Genomic DNA, 10,835 nt, shown 5'->3' on the forward strand with positions numbered 1-10,835 from the left:
CTCCATGTGTTGTGCTCATAAACCATGGGTCAGATATTAATGTCATGGACAAAAGTTTGTATGAAAATGGGAAGTGGCTAGTGGATGTTGATCATGGTTGGAGAATGCAAGTAGCCAATAACCCAGCATGAGAGCTGTATACAACTTATTCAAATGTGAAGGTTTCTATGGGTGATATCTAGGATGAGCCTCATTTCTTTGTGCAATATTCTTCTTCTTACCCTATAATTCTTGCACAGCTTTAAATTGCTTCTGTACATATGGAGATGAAGGTTTTGGGACGATGGTTCAACTTATGCATAGATCAAGAGCAAAGATGAAAAGAGAGCTATGTAGTTTTTGACTCTCTATGTAAATCATGATAGGAATATAGATACTTTGAGAGATTACCCACTATCACCCAATGTAAAAGAGTTCAAGAACTGGATTTTCAGTGAGCATCACTATAATGTGAGACTATATTGATACTAAATGGAAAAAGCTCTCCCCTATCACCACATGCACATGTGCTTTTTCTTTGGGGTTTCTAAGATTTTCAATAGAAGGTCCCGCACCAAAGAGTTGCAGACATGAACAAGGTAGTAAGACAATATGTATACATGATCAAGAAAAACATGAAAACATGGATTATTGCAAAATGATGAATGTATTCTTGGTTTGTATGATGGAGTTTCTTATGTAAATGTAGTACAAAAAATCGTAGCCATATTGGGATTTGAATAGAGGTTTAAGTCTAGCATTATACAAGTGAATTCCTTGGATATGTCTCGTGTCATTATTGATTTTATGATGCAAGAAGAGTTGTATTTGGATGACAGGGCTAAAGCAAGAGTGGATACAAAGTATTAGACAATGGACAAGAACGTGAAACCAGTTGCAATGCCATTGCCTCTTGATAACAAGGAATTAATTAAATTGGCTTCACAATAGGTGAACCTAAGGGATCCAAAGAAGATTGGCCATAGATCTACTGTGGATTCTCTCAAAGAGTTGAAGGTTGGAAGTGAAGATTTTATGTTACTATTAGAGAGACAATATTTTGAGAATATGCAGACCAAGCATGACAATGCTTTTGTGTTTCAATCATGTGTGATAGATTGTGTTGATCTAAGAGTTGTTGCACCCATGGTTATCTTTACAATTCCACATATACCTTGAAACTTATGACCTATTCTAGTTCTAAGGACACACTTGCCTAAACTAATAGATCTATTAAATGAGAAGATGAGAACGAGAATTTTAAAGCTCTCTTAAGCTCCATATTCCAATAAGAGGTTCATAATTCTGAAGAAGAATGTAATACTAAGATTTATATAGGATATGCAGCCAATGACCAAGATGACCATCAAGAATGTGGGAGTAGAACGAGTTGTAGATGAGTTTGCTAAAGTTTTTGTAGGGAGCGTCATATATTCACTAGGAGATTTGTATTAAGGTTAAGACAAATTTTATTTGGCACTTGAGAGCAAAGATCTTACCATGATGAAGACTCCATTGGGTTTAGTTCACATGTGCACCTTGCCCGAGGTGCTATAAACTCTGTGTCCCACATTATGAATGCCATGAACAAAGTGCTCAAAGATTATATTGTGTATCTGACTATGCATTTCTTGAATGATGTATCCATAAAAGGGTGCGTAGAAGAAGAGAAGGATGAGGAAGTGTATAACTAGGGATGTGGAAAGTTTTATAGCAACTCACATTGTTGATTGTGAGAAGATATTGACTAGGCTTGAAGTAGTAATTTGACACTTTCGAGTCAAAAATCAAGTTTTGGAGTGAATGAAATGAATGAAGCATTGATAATTAGTCACATGTGTGGGATTTATGAAAGAAGGCCATCCCTAGTCAAAGTGGATGCCATAGAGAAGATTAAGGAGATTTGTTCTTCTGTATCTAAAGTGAGACACTTTGTAGGTGCTTGTTTCTTTTACTTGATTTGGATACCCCATTTTTCTCATATTGCAGATGATTTATATCGGTTGCTAAGAAAGGGTCAAAATTTCTATTAGGACAAGAAAAATAGGGAGGCCATGAGAAAATTGAAGAAGATGTTGAGGATTTCACCTACTCTAACAAAAACATATTACACAGGTGAAACACTAATGAGGATTGGCATGATTGGACTATTGGACAGGATGATAATGAGAGTAACAAGTATGTAGTCAAGTTTGGAGAAAATGTATTGAATGAGAGACATAGAAGATATTTGTAAATAAGAGAGTTGTAGGGAATTGTAATAGGCCTGAGGTGTGATAAAGAATATTTCATTGGAGGACCACTAAAAGTGGAGAGGGATTGCTTGCCTCTATTAGGGATGACTACGAGCCATTTAACTCTAGATATAGCTATGATGAGATGGATTGCATACATCAAATCAATGAATTTAGAGTTTCGACACATTGCAAGAAATTAGAATTTGATGGCAGACATATCATTTGCAGCTAGGTACAAGGATGAAGAAAGGTTGTTAGCAGATGGTAATGATACAAATTTTAGCCACTTTAATTGAACATGAGTGTCTTCAGTGGAGACCTTTGCAAAAGAACTATACGAAGGAGAATGGTTACAAATTGGCCAGTATTTGAGTACTTTGGCTAAAAGAGATGATTGGACAAATACTGAATTTAAAAGAATCAGAAGGAAAGTGTATGGTTACCTCTTGAAGAATCGTTTTTTATGAAAGTATCTGAGAAGGAAGAGAAGTTTCCCACTACAAGTAGTTTGTGTCAAGGCCACAAAACTACAAGTTATGATGGACTTTCATGAAAGCTTATGGGCTAGCCATAAGGGTGTAAGGGTGACTTTTGAGAAGATCAAGGAGCAGTATTGGTGGAAGCTATACACAGGGAATGTCTCTCAGTTTGTGGAATCTTGCATGATGTGCCAAATGTACTCTTGAATGAGGCACAAAGATGGTTTGCATTCTATATATCCCATTTTCATGCATTATAAGTGGGTCGTTGATCTTGTGACTATGCTTATAGATTTTTGGTAGATGAGATATATAATGCTTGTATGAGAGGACCTAATTGATCAAGTTGAAGGCTGGGTTTTGAGAACAAAAACCACTAGTGCAATTTGCAAGTTTATTCTGGAGTGTATATTTTGCAGGTATGGATGTGTTGGGAGAGTCACAATAGATAGAGGAGAGCTTGATGTTGATGAAGCAAGATATGTCTTCTCTGGATTGGGAATTGAATTGGCATTGCCATCAACATATAATCTAGAATGAAATGGGAAAAGTAAAAGAGGGTATCCTCCTATTGTTAAAGATTTGGTGAAGGCATGCAGAAATAGAGTATGTGAGCGGCCGCATTTGCTTCCTCATGCTTTATGGGTTGATCAAACTACACATACTGCTACTATATGGCACATGCCAACAAAGCTTATGTATGGAAAAAAGCTGATTATGCCTACAAAGACAACGGCTACTACATGGAGTATTTTGCCATGGGAGGAAGGAATGAACATGGAAGAGCTCTTAGGTCTTAGAATTCACCAGTTAAAAAGAAGTATTGAAGACATAGAGATTATAGTGCAAAGATTGAAAGAGGCTAGACTTCACAACAAAGAGAGGTTTGACAAAAGACACAAGTTGAGACCGAGATCCATTAAGGAGGGAAGCACCTCTCGGTTGATTGTCACGGCTCCACTGCGACTCTCCTACACCTCGGGGATTATCCCCAAGATGCGTTGCTCCAACATATAAAACATAACGCACAAACTCCACTCTTTCATAATTCAACATTCCAGGAGATTTTGATTTTCCTCACAAAAAATTTCCCAACGGAAGCGCCCGTCTAAACCTACAGCTTGGGTTTCTTGTCCTCTCAACATTGGTCAAAGTTTATCAATCAATTGCAATGCATTCCAGGAGATACCATGTGACATGCTTGATGCAAGGTGTATGATGATTGTACACAACCATTTTATGATTTAAAAAAACCAGCCATGTGAGGTGCGGAAAACAACCCTTTCATGAATTTTAACTAAGCATTACGTGATGTGCTGCTTTAGGGACTAGCATTGGAACTTCCGTGCTACTAGTCACCTATATTTAATTATGGAAGGATCCCTAAATGCTATGTAATAAGAGGAAAATTAGAATTTATATCTTTTTAGCAATTAGATCGTCGCATAAACTTCATCCCCCCCTCACCGTTTAGATGTTGCTATGGTGCATAGGTGTAAATGGTTGTCTTGATTTTTGTATGTAAAAAACAATAAACACGTACTATAACATAAAGGATGAGGCCAAACCGAGGCTTAACCTCATGCTTTAACCTCGCCAAACATTCACGCACATAAATCTTATTTTTCCATATTTTTGAGCGTGAAAACTCTAAATTTTTTTATTTTTGCTATTTTTTCTATTATTATTCATAGAAAATAGGTATTTTCTGATTTATTTGTGTTGACTTATTATTTTGACTGAAACTTAACATTTTCTCTGATTTTATCTCATTTTCACTCCTTTTTTCCAACTCAAAATTGAAAAAACCACTAATTTCCATAAAAAATGACATTTTACGGGATTTGAAGAATTAATAACGGCTCTAAATCATTACGGGTTTTGCATTTCTATAGTTACAGCCCTCAAACATGATGGAAACAAGGTTCAAACAAAAATTCATTGCATATGAACAACATTTGGACCATGAAACAACAAAAACAAGCAAATTTCTTCATAAAATTGGAGCATACCGCGTGTCTTGCGTGTTGTGGATTTTTTAATAATTATTCTGGGCAGCCCACAGACCTCGACCAGCAACCATTCTTCAGTGCTGAACCTCTTTCCTCAGCCTCCTCTTCATCTTGAAGCAATTCGATCACAGCCGGACAAGCATTCTTTAGCCCCTCTTCTTCTTGATTTCTTGCACATGAATTGCCTCTATGCAGGAGAGAGAGGGAGGAGAGAGAAAGATTGGTTTTTTATCTCTTTGCTCAGTGCATCATTCCTCACGTGGTCTGGAGTGATCGGAGGCATAGAGAATCTTCATCCCATAGCCAGGAGGGTTCCTCTCCATTTGCCTGATAAAAAAATGATGATGAAGGGGGAAAAAATGGGGCGCAAAAAATTGATGCTCCCCCCTCCCCCCCAACGTTTCAAATTGTGAGCTTTTTAAGCTTTTAATTAGAGCTTTAAGCTTTAAAGCTCAAAAAAACCGGTTCATGACTTGGGTTTCACATTGCGCGGAAGTGGTTTTTTCAGTTTTTGAGGGGCAAACGACATCGGAATCGAGATCCATCTTGATGGGTGGTTCTGTGGCATTGAAATCTACAAAGCTAGGCCCCGTCACGCTCTTCCCAACTTCCAGATCTAGTAGCTACTTCACAACCCTAAACCTTGTGGGGATTAAATGGGGGATCAAACGACCTCGGAATGGAGATCCGAGACTTGCGTTGGATTCCTGACGCCGTTTTGCATCTAGGAAAACTCTAGCTCGACCATCCTCCAGCATTTGATTTCCATGAAAATTAGCATTAGCGCTTTAGGGACTTACCGCTTAAAATCGTATTGATTGCCACTACCGCCTTCAACGAAGTCTATTTTTCCCCTAATATTCGTAATTTTTGGCTATTTTTAAGCACTTCTCGACATAAAAAATCATCTGTCAAGGCTCGTGATGGTAGCTTTATTATCTTGGTACTTTATGTTGATAGTATATTGATTACTGGGAGAGCTCATGATGAGCTATATGCTTTGAAGACTCAATTCAATAAGAGCTTTGAGATAAGGATATGGAGCATGCCATATTCTTTATATGTGTATCACACATGATCACTCTAAGGGGCTCCTTTATTTATCACAATAGGTACATACAGAAGGTGCTTGAGCAATTCCATATGCAGGATGTTAAGCCTATTGGCTATCCTTTACCTTCCCATGTGAAGGTCAATCAAGCCAATTTTTTCCAATTAGATAAGTAGAAGGTTGAGGTGGCTAAGATCCCGTATGTATTTGCAAATCGATAGTTTGATCTATGCTATGATAGCCACTTTCTCTGATATAGCACTTGTAGTGGGAGTTGTGGCATGCTATATGGCTATACTTGGCCAGTGATATTGGACATTGTGAAGGGTATCATGTGGTACTTGAAAGGAATTGTAGATATGTCCATTTGCTATGGTAGCCAAGATACTATAGTCATGGGTTACATTGACTTTGACTATGCAGGACGACCAACATGTAGATAGTATGAAGTCCATCTTTGGGAATATCTTCACCTTTGCTAGAGGTATTGTTTCTTGGATATCTAGGGTGTAGTAATGCATGGCTCTATCTACTACACTGAGGTAGAGCATATTACAGTCACTGAGGTTTACAAGGAGGCCCTATGATTATGCAGTGTGGTGGGTTGACCTTGGTGCATTACTATTACTCCTACATTGCATTCAGATTCTATGAGTGCTATTCAGTTAGCCAAGAATCCAATCTTCCATATGTAAAGACAGAGCACATTGAGGTGTGCTATCACTTCATTAGGGAGGTGGTGGAGGACGATTTTGTTAAGAATCCTGCTGATTTGCTCACTAAAACTCTCTCAAGGAAATGTTATACATTCTTTAGGAAGATGATGGTGTAAGATGTGATGTCTATTCCTCATCCTATTTTACTTGCATTGTCACCTTGTTTTTCTTGTTCTCTCCTCACTAGAGGTACATTCACTTTTAAATGGGAGATTGTTGGGGGTAAAGGTGCTTGTGCTTATGTAGCCATGTATCTACTACATACATTGTGATATCCTGTAGATTGCAAGTGGCGAATGCTCGTCACTGTCACTTTATTCTTTATTCTTTTAGTGATTATTAAATAAGGGAAGGCAGGTCCTACATTATGATTATTGGAGTTTCCACACATGGTGTCTCTCTCTCTTGCTTTCTTACTTCATCCACCATAGGTCTTGCTTTGCTCTTGCTTCAACTTGGGTGCTTCCAATCAAGCTCTACCTTTCAAAATAATGATAAACCATTGACCATGAATCCATTATTTAAACAAATGAATAAACTGGTAAAGGATATAAGAGGTTTCTCCCTCACATCCATCTTTAATACAATAAAAAAGTTGTCAATTATAAACACCATAAAGGATCATGGTCATCAATGGAACTAGCTTCAACTGATGATCCTCTCTATAGTATCCATGGTTTGAAGAGGATAAACTTCCATTCTTTAAATGAATAAACAAACTACTAAAGGATATAAGAGGTTTCTCCATCACATCTATCTTCAATACAGTAGAAGAGTTGTTTATTGTAAACCTCATAGAGGAATTAGATCATCAATCAAATTAGCTTCAACCATCGATCCTCCATAATATCCATGATTTGAATAGAATGAACTTAAACATAACACATGACACATACACCCACATAAAATACATATGTATACACATTCACAAAAGCACAATTATTTAAACAAAAAGACCCAAGAAATGGAGAGTGGATTATATTATTGTTGAGAAATATATCATATCTTATGGGCATATTCTATGTATGCACTAAACTAAGGAAGATTGTGTGTAAAGTGATTTTAAGTTAAATATATCCACTTTTAGAGATACTCATTATAGAGTGAGAGAAGAATGGAAGAAGAAGAGTGTGAAAAGTGAAGATGAAGAAGATGGATTGAGCCTTCATATGTAGCCTCTATTCCCGTTCCATTGCATGTCTATCTCAAATATTTTAAGTTATATTAGATCGAGAGTGAAGGATCCGCTGTGTTAAGTGAGGTGTACATCAAATGTAAGCTTGTTGTCCGCATCTAAATCTAATACAAATCCTCATCTAATCAACTCAAAATAGGTGTATAGATTGGAAGAGCTATAAGAGCTCATATTTGGGGCTTTATTTTCCACTTTGAATGCATTTAGAAAGCCATTGAAGGCTACAAATCATGAATGACAGCAAGGTTTCAGTTTGCTTTTTGCGGTAAGAATCAATACATTATTGATGTTGGAAGCAAGGGACTTGCTTATGCTCAAGGCTTGCTTGAGCCTAGAAGCACATGGGCATAGGAGCCATGTACATCATGTGGGCATGTGATATTGATGTTTTGGCCTACAATTGGACACATCTGTGACACTTATTTCATTGCACCTTAGTTTACATGCATTTTTTGGGCCTATTTAATGGTTTTTGGTCTTCGAACCTATGTTGATGATGCTCGGTGGATGTATTTGTCATGAGCAGTGATTTGACACATTGTATATTGTTGGGTTTTTGAAATTGTAGTAGTAATAATGACAAAAACTAACATAGATTATTAGGGACAAGTTGACAAAGAACACCTGTAGTGTTTGGTCCTATCATATGGAGAATTTTCTTATGGGAAGAGGTCTTGGGATCTCACTATAGGTGAGGATGCATGTCTTGAAATCCTTGAGGAGCTAACAAAGGAAAATAAAAAGGCCTCTAAAGATCAGACTGGTAAAAACATGAAGATATTACAATGGATATTCATATGTATTTTGGAGACCTTGATTCCACATATTAAAAAGGCAAATGCATATATATAAGGATGCATGGAATATAATTGAAAAGATGTGCGACACTTATATAGAGGCAAGAACGATACAATTAAAGCAAAGGCTACATGATGCATGGTGAGAAAATCAGAGAATTAATGACTGTTGTAGAAATTAAGCAGATTATAGAGAATCTCGCTTTGATTAATGCACTTGATGATGACTTGGTTTATGTTACCTTGACTGGACTTGGTCCTGCATACAATTCCCTAGAGATTTCTATTTCTATGAGAGGTGGATCTATGCATCACTTTGAGGAGCTAATTGCTTTGTTAGTTAACGAAAATAAAATTGGATCTTAATGCATCTAGCAGTGGGAAAGATACTAGTGGAGACAGTGTAGTCTACCATTAGAGCAGACCATTCTCTATAATTAGAGGACAATATAGTCCTCATAGAGATGACACATGTCATTACTATGGACAATTTGGACATTATAAGAAGAAATGTTACCATAAGTAGAATGCCATGTCTAGAGGTTGTGTACGGACTCAACGTGGTCATTATGTAGGTGGTTATGGAGGCACAAATTATGTCTCTAGAGGTGGTTTATCACCGAGAGGTCATCTTTTTGCTATGGAGCGTGTAGTGTAGCATGATGCATCCCCTAGAGAGGATGATTGGCTTTTGGATTCATGAGCTATGAATCATATGACACATCATGCAAAATGATTTGACAAGAAGCAACAAATGCAAAGGGAGGAGTATGTTGATATGAGAGATGAGACATCCCACTTCCTACATTCCAAGGAATAGAAGGAATACCAATGAAAAATTCCAATGTACAACTTAAAAAAATATAGATGCTAGTATATGTGCCAGTATAATTGTTAGAATGTCAATATATAAGCTTGTATAAGAGTCAAATTTTGCATCAGTATTTGTGTTTATATATTCATCACTATGTAACATTATATATATCATAGCATATACTAGCACAAATATTGATGTCGTTTCAAACAATATCTAAAGTAAAACTTTTGTTTTCTCTACTCATTTCTACATCTTGTAGTATCTTATACTCCCAAAACATGTAATAGGTCAAGGTAAGTACTGTTCTTCCCTCCACTTTTATGCATCTTTAGTTTTTTTCCTTGCTTCTCTCTTCCATGCACATACAAAAGGAAACAAATAATGGCTACAAGGTATTTATGTGTTTTTCTTCATCTTCTTTTTGCTTCTGTGTGAAAGAGATTATGTAAAAGAGATAGAGCAGAAGAAAAGAGTTAAGAACAAGCAAGAGAATGAGGCCCATTTTGATGGAGGCAATTTACACTCAAGTCAAGTCTTTCAACATTTCTACTAAGGTCTAGTACTATTGTTCTTCTCCTTGACAATGATGCTCACTCAAATTGGAGATGTTATTCTTCTTGCAAAAATGTTTTCTAAGTTTACTCAAATGACTGGCTAGAAGACTTTTTTAAGAACTAAGCTTTGACAACACCTCACTGAAGGGGAGCTATGGAGCTCTACCCCGAGACCTATGGACCGCTTATTGATCAAGCGTTTCAAGCCGAGCGGCCATGGCTACCTCTCACATAGCTGACACGCAATGCCTACCTTACGGGTGTAGTGAGCTTACCTTGATGCTCGATCGAGTTCCCTCCTCTCTCTTGCACTCCAATAGCTCCACAATCCTTGCGGCAAGCTCAAGCAACCTCAAGCCCTCTCCGTCAAGCTCCATCCTCCATAGCCGCGCGAGAAAAGAGAAGAGAAGAGAAGAAGAGAGAAGATGGGGAGCTTCTTCTCCAGGATCCCTCACTCTCACACACTCCCTCAATCCCTCACTCAAGCACAAGAAAGAAGGCAAGAAACAAGAGAAGAAGAAGAAGAAGCTTTGGCCACACACAAGAATGATCTTCTCATTCACTTTTGAACTTTATATACATGCCCTACTTTTTGGGCGGTCATCCCCACTTTTTACATGGCCGGCCATTAGCCTAGGCCGTCTTTTCCTATTTCCCATCATTCTAACTTATCCCATTCCCAACTAGTGCATACAATTTGCACAGGAGTCAGCCTGGCACTCTTTTACAAGGATTTGGGAGCGCTTTCACAATTAATGGTGCACTTTTACTCTTTTCTTTTCTCAAGGCGACATTGAGCCCTTTTGGAGAGGCCGTCATTCAAAATTTTCAGGGTCTAACTTCCATCCAGGGCGCCTTTTCCTTCCTTTGTCCTGTGCCCTTTCGGTTATCTCCTTTTTCCATTTTCCTGCTCCTTTGCTCCATTTTCCCGCTCCTCTGTGCTGCGGTAAACATTACCCCCCTCCTAGCTGAGTGCCAGTCTCATGGCGATGTGGTAG

Source organism: Lygodium microphyllum, chromosome 15 (genome assembly GCF_053477565.2).
Source record: "Lygodium microphyllum isolate KBCC chromosome 15, Lygodium_microphyllum_v1.1.10, whole genome shotgun sequence".
In the NCBI taxonomy this organism is placed as follows: Eukaryota; Viridiplantae; Streptophyta; class Polypodiopsida; order Schizaeales; family Lygodiaceae; genus Lygodium; species Lygodium microphyllum.